Source organism: Martes martes (assembly GCF_963455335.1).
Source record: "Martes martes genome assembly, chromosome: 10".
In the NCBI taxonomy this organism is placed as follows: domain Eukaryota; kingdom Metazoa; phylum Chordata; class Mammalia; order Carnivora; family Mustelidae; genus Martes; species Martes martes.
The window spans coordinates 16,387,776-16,399,010 of record NC_137898.1 but is presented as its reverse complement, the minus strand read 5'-3'; the positions used below and the strand labels follow the sequence as shown (position 1 = coordinate 16,399,010).

The following is an 11,235-nucleotide window of genomic DNA, read 5'->3' as shown; positions in this document are numbered from 1 at the left end:
CTCTTTGTTTCGTTGACTGTTTCCTTTGCTGTGCAGAAGCTTTTGATCTTGATGAAGTCCCAGAAGTTCATTTTCGCTTTTGTTTCCTTTGCCTTTGGAGATATATCTTGAAAAAAGTTGCTGTGGCTGATATCAAAGAGGTTACTGCCTATGTTCTCCTCTAGGTTTCTGATGGATTCCTGTCTCACGTTGAGGTCTTTTATCCATTTCGAATTTATCTTTGTGTACGGTGTAAGAGAATGGTCGAGTTTCATTCTTCTACATATAGCTGTCCAGTTTTCCCAGCACCATTTATTGAAGAGACTATCTTTTTTCCACTGGATATTTTTTCCTGTTTTGTCAAAGATTATTTGACCATAGAGTTGAGGGTCCATATCTGGGCCCTCTACTCTGTTCCACTGGTCTGTGTCTGTTTTTATGCCAGTACCATGCTGTCTTGGTGAGCACAGAAAACCCAGTACACAATTTCCTAATGGCATTTTTCATCTGGTCATTTACCAAGGTGTAGATTAAAAGATTTAACAGGAGCATCATTGTAGTATAGCACAATGCAATTGTCTTATCAATAGACAACATAGCTTTGGGTCTCCTGTAGACAGATATGCAGGGCACAATAACAGGATGACCACTGTCATGTGGGAGACAGATGGAGGGAGACTTCTCCCTCGCCTCCAAGTTCTGGTTCCTTAGGGAGTGCAGAATGACCAAACGGATACATGCTACTGAGTTGTGGATTGTCATGAGGTTTTTGAGATAGAAAGTGGTTTTGAGTTCTTGAAGAGCGTCAGTGCACACATCACTGTCTGAGATGATGAAGAGCGTATCTTGATGTAGTCCTACTGTCTCTTAAGTCTGAAAATCGTGGTCAGAAATAGATGTCAAAGCTATGAATATAGAAGTAGGTATGTTTCCTTTATCCTAAGGGAATGGGGACACATGGAAGGTAATTGAGAGTATGAGTGGAAGAATGAAAAGGAGTTGGAGGAAGAGAGACCCTTGCATATATATCTGGAAAGAACTTTGTGTGCCTTGCTGAAACCAGCTGAGGTTCAGTAAGGGGATGCAAGCCAGTGACAGAAAGCCCAGTATCACACTATTTATAACAGTCGCTAAAATGTGTAACAGGGTGTTTTTATGAGAATGTAATAAAAGGTTCCAGGAACTACTACAAATGAATTGATAATACATGTTGCTAAATCCAATAACATTATAATATCTGATAAATATGTATTTTAAATGATTGATCGTTATGTTCACGGCATAGCAGTAATGTGTGTAGTTAGTATTATTTCATTCTTTAAGTGAAGAAACAATTACAGAAACTGATGGTAATAGTAATAATAATGATCATATCAACTAAAATTTATTAGACACTTCTGTGCTAAGTGTTTGCAGAAATGTGGCTATTTAATCCTTACTACAAATCTGTGAGATAATTATCACTATTATTTTATAATTCTTCTACACTGTAGGAGATATATACATAGAGAAGAATTTAAAGATCCTGCCCAAGATGAGACAGTTAATAAAGGGTAGAGCCAAGATTAGATCAAATTATACTTGTGAACTTTTTCCTGGAAATTTTTAATCCTTTTCCTACATTGTTATGTTATAATATACAACGTTGAACTAGTAATCTTTTGACAAGATCATAGTACTTATAATGTCTTTGATGCTATTTCAGACAAGTGTACATGAAGCAATTTCATGAACTCACACACAGACACACACACACACACACACACACACACACACACACAATTGGATCCCTAAATATTAATAAAACATGTGTGTTGCTTTCATTGAAGAGTACTTTTACCTTGGCATCTGATGTGGCTCCATTTAGTCCCTTCTCAATGTCCTTTCATGCTTGAGTTCCCAGATTTCTGCACAATGTTGAAAATGACAACCACAGTGGTTAAGTGTACTGTATTGATTTGGAAAATCAGAAAGACAAGATTGCAAGCTTGCTTTTCAACCTGCAACTTTTTTTTTTTTTTTAAATCCTGGACACACCACCTGTCATGTTATAACATTGCTTCCAAATCTATAAAGTGAGAATTATCAATCCGTATCCCCTAGGTGTTAAGAAAATTGATTGAGGAAACATATACACATACCCACCACATTATGGGGGCACATGAGAACTTTCACTTAGTTTTGTGACTGTGTATGCAACTAGGAGATTTGAAGAATTGGTATTTTGAGTGAAGTATGCATAAACATTTAACCATGCAATCAGCTCAAGAAGGTTCATCTCCAATTTTACTTCTCAAGAAGCCACAGAGACTCATATTATCCATAGCAGTTATCCTCAGGAAGTCTGACCCCTCGTCTTCCTTGGACTAAATGACTGATGAGTTTTGTCATTTATTAGTCATACTTATGTCGTTCTGTGTGTGGAGTGTATTTACCTCTGATGTTCATATTCCTGATTAGTCTTGATTGTTAAAGGAGGTGTCTCTTGGAAAAAGGAAGCACTTGGTGTCAGAGATCTGGGTCCTACAAATTGTGTAATCTGTATAAACCTCAAAGTTTTCATTTGCCAAGTTAGGTTAATGACATTTACCAATATTTATTGAAGAATTGGTGTAAGGATAAAATATTATCATATTTAAAAATTTTGAAACTTAATGATTACTACATAGAAAGCACCAATATTTTAAGATGTTTCAGCGCAATTAAAAAACTGACCTTATAGGCTTAGATTGTCTGATTTATGTTTATGGCTTATGAGATATAATTCTGTCTCAAACTGACCTCTTCCTGGTTAGGAAACATTCAATATGAAATATAGGACACCTTCATACATGGACTACTTAGGTAATTTAGTAAGCAATCAGCAATTCTTCTGAAAATGTTTCCATTAGACTACAATGTTCCTTCTAGCCTACAGCCTCAAAACACTTCATAGAAATCTGGGATTTGAATTAATAATGAACTCTTTTTTTTTTTTAAGGATTTTATTTATTTGGCAGTGAGAGGTCACAAGTAGGCAGAGAAGCAGGCAGAGAGAGAGGGGGAAGCAGGCTCCCTGCCGAGCAGAGAGTCCAATGCGGGGCTCGATCCCAGGACCCTGAGATAATGACCTGAGCTGAAGGCAGAGGCTTAACCCACTGAGCCACCCAGGCGCCCCAATAATGAACTCTTTTGAAACACTATGGAAAACTGAAAGGGAAAAAATCAGTGAGGGAGGAAAACCATGAGAGACTCTGGACTCCAGGAAACAAACCAATGGCTTCAAAGGGGAGGAGTGTGGGGAGATGGGCTTATCGAATTGATAAGCACAATTAAGTCTAGTTAGATCCACCACCACACACAGTTATGTTTCTCTTGCGGTGAAACTTTTAAGAGCTACTCTTTGCAATTTTCCAATAAAAATACAGTGTTATTAACCATAGTCACTATGTTGTACATAATTACCTTCCCATGGTGTAATATTTGTTTAGTTTACAGGTGAAAGTTTTTTCCTTTGACCACCTTCACCCATTTCATCCCCATTCTGGCAACCACCCATCATTTCTCTGTATTTGTGAGTTCAGTTTATTGATTGATTTTTTTAAAGCATTTCCCCCTTTTTAAAAAAAATCATTTAGCCAACCTATAGTGTGTCATTATTTTCAGACGTAGAGTTCAGTAACTCATCAGTTGCATATAACACCTAGTGCTCATCACATCACGTGCCCTCCTTAATGCCCATCACCCAGGTATCCCACCCTCACCCCCTCTCCTCCAGAAACCTTAATTTGTTTCCTATAGTTAGGATTCTCCCATCGTTTGACTCTGTCTCTGATTTCTTCCCATTCTCTTTTCCCTTCTTTCCTTTATGAACCTCTGGGCTGCTCTTATATTTCACATTTGAGTGAAACCATATAATTGTCTTTCTCTGATTGACTTATTTCACTCAGCATGATATCCTCATTTTCATCCAAATCAATGTAAAAGGTGAGATTTTATCCTTGATTCCCCATGTAAATGAGATCAGATGGTATATGTCTTTCTATTTGCTTTATTTAGCATAGTGCCCATAATGATCCGACCTTTGTGTCACAAATGGCAAGAGTCAAGAGGAGAACAATATCTAATTTCTATGAGGCCAGAACTTTGGGGCTGTTTAGTTTTAGCTGGACCAGTGAGGATCACCTGACTCTCAGGTTGTGTCCTCACTTACGCCCCTCAGCTCCATCTGGATCTTCGTGCTATGCTCCATAAGCACCTGGAGCATGGACTTCTTCAGCAGCACAGAAAAACATTGTCTTTAATGGGCACCACTGTGCTCCACAAGGCTGCTAAAGCAGATTTCTTGGATATAGTTCATATGGCACTATTTTGCAGATTAGAAAGTTTTCCTTTTCTTATGCCACATGCTATTTATTTCTCAATAATAAAATATTAGAGAGTTATTCTGTATGAATGATACAAATTGAGTTATCATGGAGCACTGGGTGTGGTGCATAAACAATGTATCTTGGAACACTGAAAAAATAAAATAGAAAAACATCATTTCAAATTTTAGTCATAGTAGAAATCCAAAGTCACTGTTTCAGAATAGTTCTTAATACAATATTTATACATCTTCACTTCATGTGAAATAAATTTTTAATAATAGTTACTGTATTGCCTTTTAGTCCATGCAAATGATCACTAGATTTAACATCTGTTTTTATTGACCTTTTTGAGATATACTCCACATAATATACAATTCATGTATTCAAAATAAATCACTTAATGCATTTTAATATAGAAGCCTATGAAACAATCAACACTAGATAATTTCATAACATCTTTGCCACCCTAAAAACAATTACATAACCATCCATAGGCACTTAATGCCTCTCCATCAACATCACCAGCAGTCCTGGGCAAATATTAATCTACCTTTTTTTTTTTTTTTCCCCTAAGAAAGAGCATACATATGTGTGAACTGGGAGGGGGGAGGGGGGAGGTGGGAAGTGGGTCAGAGGGAGAGAGAAATTCTTAAGCAGACTCACTGCTGAATAAAGAGCCAGACCTGGGCCTCAATCCCAAGGTCCTGAGATCATGACCTGAGTCCAAGTCACGAGTCACAGGCTGACGAACTAAGCTACCATGGGGCCACATCATCTACTTTCTTTCACTATACATTAGCTTTTCTAGACACCTCATATGAATGTAATTCTACAGTCTGATATATTTGATAACACTTTTCTTTCATTTAGCATAAAGTTCTTGGCATAAGTTTATGCACATTGTGGCGAGTATCAGTATTTCTTTTCTTTGTGTTGATGATTAAAATTCCATTTTAGGAATATGTAACTTACCCATTCATCAGTTGATAGACATGTAGATTGTTTCCCTATTTCAGCTCATAAATAATGAGGCTATGAATTTTGGTGTACAAGTTTTTGGGTGCATATATATTTTATTTCCCTTGGGTAGATGCTAAAGATAAGAATTGCTATATCATTGTTATTATATGTTTAACTTTTTGAGGAGCTGCCACATTGTTTCCCAAAGTGGGTGTGCCATTTCACATTACCACCAGCAATGTATGAGAACTCCAATTTCTCCACCTCTTCACTAAAACTTATATTGTCTGTTTTTTTTGGTTCTAGACATCATAGTGGGTGGAAAGTGGTATCTCTTTATGGCCAAGGTTTGCATTTCCTGTTACCTAATGGTGTTCAACATCTCATGTTTTTATTTTTTATTTTTTTTGGCCATTTCTATATATTTGTGGAGATATATTAATTTAAATATTTTGTCAACTTTTAAGTTGGGTTACTATCTTTTTATTATTAAATGATAGATTTTCTTTATAGAGTCTGAAATCAGGTTCCTTATCAGATACATGATTTGCAATCATTTTCTCCCAATCTCTGGATGGGATTTTCACTTTGTCGATGACATAGTTTTCTGTACAAATTTTTTTCATTTTGGTGAAGTCTAAGGCTGCTGTTCAAAAAGTCACTGTGATGTCCAAATTTCCAATAAAATATTTGGAATTCTTCCACTCACGAGACTGAAATTCTTTTTTTTTTTTTTTTTTAAAGATTTTATTTATTTATTAGAGAGAGAGAGAGCGCGCACAGGCAGACAGAGTGGCAGGCAGAGGCAGAGGGAGAAGCAGGCTCCCTGCCGAGCAGAGAGCCGGATGTGGGACTCGATCCCAGGACGCTGGAATCATGACCTGAGCCGAAGGCAGTTGCTTAACCAACTGAGCCACCCAGGCGTCCCAAGAGACTGAAATTCTTAATGATGGTCACTGTTCAGGTTTTTTTCTCTGTTAATGGTCACTAGATTTGATAGTCACTTTGGGGGAAAGTAACTTTGAGATATTAGTAAGGCTTTATTTTTTGTTTTTGATTTTTTTTTTTTTTTTTTGTAATACAATTCGTTTTCTAAGGTAAATTATACATACAATGAAATACAGACTTTTTAAGCATATGGCTTGATGAGTTTTGATAAATGCATTTTTAAGACTTTATTTATTTATTTTTCACAATGAGAGTACAATCAGGGAGAGTGACAGACCGAGGGAGAAGCAGGCTCCCCATTGAGCAGAGACCCTAATGTGGAACTCTATCCCAGGACCCTGGGATCATGAGCTGAACTGAAGGCAGAGGCTTAAATAATTGACTCAGCCCCCACCCCAGGTGTCCCAAGTTTAGTGAATGTATATAATCACATACCATTAACAAATTCAAGATCTAGAATACTTTCACCCAGACATTTCTGTCATGCTCCTTTTTCACTTAATTCCCTCCAATGCAACAATTGGCCTGATTTGTATCACTGTGTGGTAGTGTTGTCTATCTTTAATTTCATGTAATTCTAATCACAGCATTTACTCATAGTGCATGGTATCTTTGTTCTAGAATTTAACATATTGACATGTATATCATGGGTCCACCACTTTTCTTTGCTGAAGATTATTCCATCTATCCTGTCAGATTCTGCCAAGCAAGTGCAGTGTATTTGAATTTAATGTAATTGTTAAATGTTGGGGAATAGTTCATCTTACTGTAGCTTACTTTTTTGTTCCTCTATACCTTATTTTAATTCTTTATTTTTCTGAGCTAATTGAGTAGATGATTTTTTTGAATATTCTATTTTCTCTTCTTCTTAACACATTTTCTTAATAATTGACTCTATTTTTAGAGCAGTTTCAGGTTCACAGGAAAATTGAGCAGAAGCTATGGCGATTTCCTTCATCTCTTCTGTTAAAACATAGGCAGAGGGACAATATAGTAATTTTCCCAAAGCATACAAATGTCCAGCAGGTACAACAAAGGGTGCTCAACAACACTCATCATCAGGAAAATGCAAAACAAAATCAATGTGATACCACTTTATATCTGTTGGAATGACTATTATCAAAAAGACAAGAGATAAAAAAATGTTGGTGAGGATGTGGAGTAAAGGGATCCCATGTATACTACTGATGGGCATATAAATTGATATACTCATTATGGAGAAGAGTATAGATGTTCTTCAAAAAATTGACAGTAGAACTACCATCCATCAATCCTGTTGTAAATATATACCCAAAGGATCTGAAATCATGACCATGAAGGGCTACCTACATTCCTAGGTTCATGACATCATTATTCACAGTAGCCAACCTATGAACAAAACTTCAACCCTGACTGTTGGATTAACAGAGAAAATGTGAGATCTTTACTATTCAGACATTAAAAAGAGGAATACTCTGTCATTTCCAATAAAAAAAAATGGAGCTGGATGGAGCTGGAGGGCTTGACATTAAGTGAAACAAGAAAGTCACAGAAATAGAGAAACTGTATGGTCTCACTTATATGTAGAAATGATATAGTTCAATTCACAAAATCAGAGAGTAAAATGGTGGTTACCAGGGGCCAGGGATAGGGATAAAGGAGAGATGTTGCCCAATGGGTACAAGGTTTCAGTTATGTAGAATGAATAAGTTATAGAGATCTAATATATAGCATGTTCTCTATAGTTAATCATACCATAATGTATACTTGGAATTACAAAGAGGATAGATCTAAATTAAATCTTACACACACACATACTCACACACATGCAATCATAACTATATAGAGAAGATAGATGTACTAATTAGATTGTAGTGATATTTTCACATTATATGTATGTTAAAAAATCTATTTATACAACTACATGTATATACAACATTTTATGTCAGCATGCCACCTTTGGGACACTAGAGTGGTCACTAGCTTCATAATAACCACAAAAGCAAAAAGTAGTGAGAACATTGAAAACATGATTTTTAAATGCTTTTTTCAAAAAATGATCTTTGACAGGAGGAAACTATTGGCATTAATAGTTTCCAAGGTAATTAATGGGGAAAAACATTAAAAGTGAAATTGTATCTTTTCACAGTTACTAAGGATGTGGGCCACTTGGATACACTGAAAGTAATGGATTTTATTTGTTATTTATTTTCAAGTTTTTATTTAGATTACAATTAGTTAACATACAGTGTGATATGAGTTCCAGGTGTACAATTTAGAGATTCAACAGTTACATACCACACCAAGTGCTCATAACATGTGTATTACTTAATCCCCATCACCGATTTAACCCATCTTTCTAGCCCCCTCCCTCTAGTAACCATCTGTTTATTTTCTATCATTAAGAAACCATATCTTGATTTTCCCCCCTTTCTGAGTTTTTCTCTGTACTCATTTTTTAAATAAATAAAATGTAAACAAAAAGTTAAAAAAAATTCCACATGAGTGAATTCATAGGGCATTTGTCTTTCACTGACTGCTTAGCCTCATATTCTCTAGCTCAGACCTTGTCATTGCACATCTTTATCCATTCATCATTCAACAAAAATGGAAACTTGAGCTGTGTCCATAGTTCTGTTATTGTAGATAATGCTGATGTAAACATTGAAGGGCATGGGTAACTCTGAATTAACATTTCTGTACTCTCTGAAATCAATGAATTTTTAAAATTCATGATATAACCCTGGAATACACATATTCAAATCATGTGTGCTAATCTGTTCTGTTCACTATGAGCACCAAAATTCTACTGGCAATTCTAATTTGTCAATCCACACTACCCCTTTACTAGGAAAGCACAAACAGAGAAACAAAGTGGCTTCTTGCTGCAGAAGCAGGTTCACTCTAACTCCATTAACTAGAGAAATTCAAGTGTGTATTTCTGAATGCCTCTGGTACTTCCTTTTATTTCACTGATAAAACATAGCAGTAAATGAAATAATGTGCTTTTTCCCCCCTTCAAATTGGGTTCTACTTTTCTGTACTACAGTCACAGAAAATATGTTTTATCTGCATTGTATTTTAAATTCATACTTAGTCTTCACAATAGTTTTACTTCTTTCTGCCTTAGAGTTGCACTATTCTCTTATTGTAGCTCCTATATTCCAATCATATAAATTAGCTGAATCTTTCTAGGCTTTTGTAACACTACATTTAAAAAATCCCATCCATAATGCTTCAATTATACTGAGAGTCAAAGGAAACAATAAGAGAAATTGTTTATGAAATAAATGGCATATAGTTCTTACAATCTTTTTGGGCTTTGGTTCACTCATGCGGAACTTATTAAGATAAACTAATGATATACTGAAAACAATTTCTAAACACACAAAGTTAATTCCTTTGCTTTAAATGTGTTCAAGTGAAAGCAGGATACCTTATTTGAAGTTTACTCTATGGAGAATTACAAACAATAGGCTACAGGCCATTCTTCACTTATGGATGCTCACTGTTTGACCAGTTGTGATTGTATAAATGTCCTTCTCCTTATCAAACCAGAGTGTAGACTGAAATCTGAGGAGTATTTCATGATCAGCAATGTCAGAATTGAGCTCTCGTGAAAAGTAAGAACCAGGCTGGTGATATGAGGGAAGCTACTAGTTTGAGAGCAGACGTACAGAAAAAAGTAAGGAAATCAGGTGCATTGTAAGAGAGTGCATTGTTCAAATGAGGATACACACCATTGTATTTAATATCTGTACAGATTATGGAATCAAAAAACCCCTCAATTCATCTCTTGCTTTCTGAGGTGGTTGTGATATGCCATAGGTTTCTCATGGCGTTTTTCCCTTCCACATTCCTCAGGGTGTAGATGAATGGGTTGAGAAAGGGGTCCCAATAGTATAAAATACAGCCACAATCTTGTCCATGTAGAAAGTGGTTGGGGATCTGTAAATATGAATATACATTGACCAAAGAATAAGATTACTACTATGATGTGAGAAGTGCAAGTCGAGAGAGCTTTTCTCCTTCCTTCTCCACTGTGATTTCTCAGGGAATGCAAGATGACAATGTATGAGATCATCAGAATCACAAAACTGCTTGAACAAATGGCCCCACTGTTAGACACCAACAGTAGGTTGATCATATGGGTGTCCATGCAAGCAAGTTTCAGCAAGGGTTGCAGATCACAACAGTAATGATTAATCAAATTGGGTCCACAGAAAGGCAGTCTCAAGGCCAGGATAATCTGGGCTATAGAATGGATAAAAGACCCTACCCATGCAAGTATAATAAGGACTGTGCAGACCTGCCGTCTCATGATAGTTGGGTAATGTAAGGGCTTACAGATGGCCACATAACAATCAGCAGCCATGAGGATGAGCACAAAGACATCCATACAGCCAAGTAAATGTAGGGCAAAGACTTGAGTCATGCAGTCATTGTACGTTATGATTCCTTTTGCGGAAAGAATCCACAGTTAGTCTGGGGGCTGTGGAAGTTGAGAGAGAGGAATCAGCAAGAGATAAATAAAATAGGAAAAAGTACATGGGGTTCCCAAGTGTCTGGCTGGAATTGATGGTCACAATAATCAGCAAATTCCCTATTATGGTTCCCACATAAAAAATGAAGATTACAAATATAATTTTCTGTCTCATGGGATTTGGGGTCAATCCTAACAGTATGAACTCAGTTACACTGTTATTTTGTTGCATTATTTCAGGCAAAGTGGAGAAATGGAAGGTTAGAAATAATCTACACATATAAAGTATTATGAAATGACTACTCCATTTGGAGGATCAAATCCATATAATCATGGACGTGTCAATTATCAGTGTGCAATCCCTTATCTTCTGTGTTGTTTTCTTCTGAATAAGGTGGGAATCATAATATTTACTCACAATCTGTTCACCTGAGTGCTTATGGAAACAATGAAATATGTCAATAATAAAAGAGATGTGATTCCTCAGGCATAATAAACATTAATTTAGGGGATTGATATGAGATGATATCTTCCTTT

At 36.2% G+C, this 11,235-nt stretch overlaps 1 pseudogene across 1 annotated transcript; it reads right to left on the bottom strand.

Moving 5' to 3' along the window:
* Positions 1-10,004: 10,004 nt before the first annotated feature.
* Positions 10,005-10,930, bottom strand: LOC308351598 (olfactory receptor 4C11-like; annotated as a pseudogene). The gene has a single exon. The product of its transcript is annotated as an olfactory receptor 4C11-like (transcript).
* Positions 10,931-11,235: the final 305 nt, after the last annotated feature.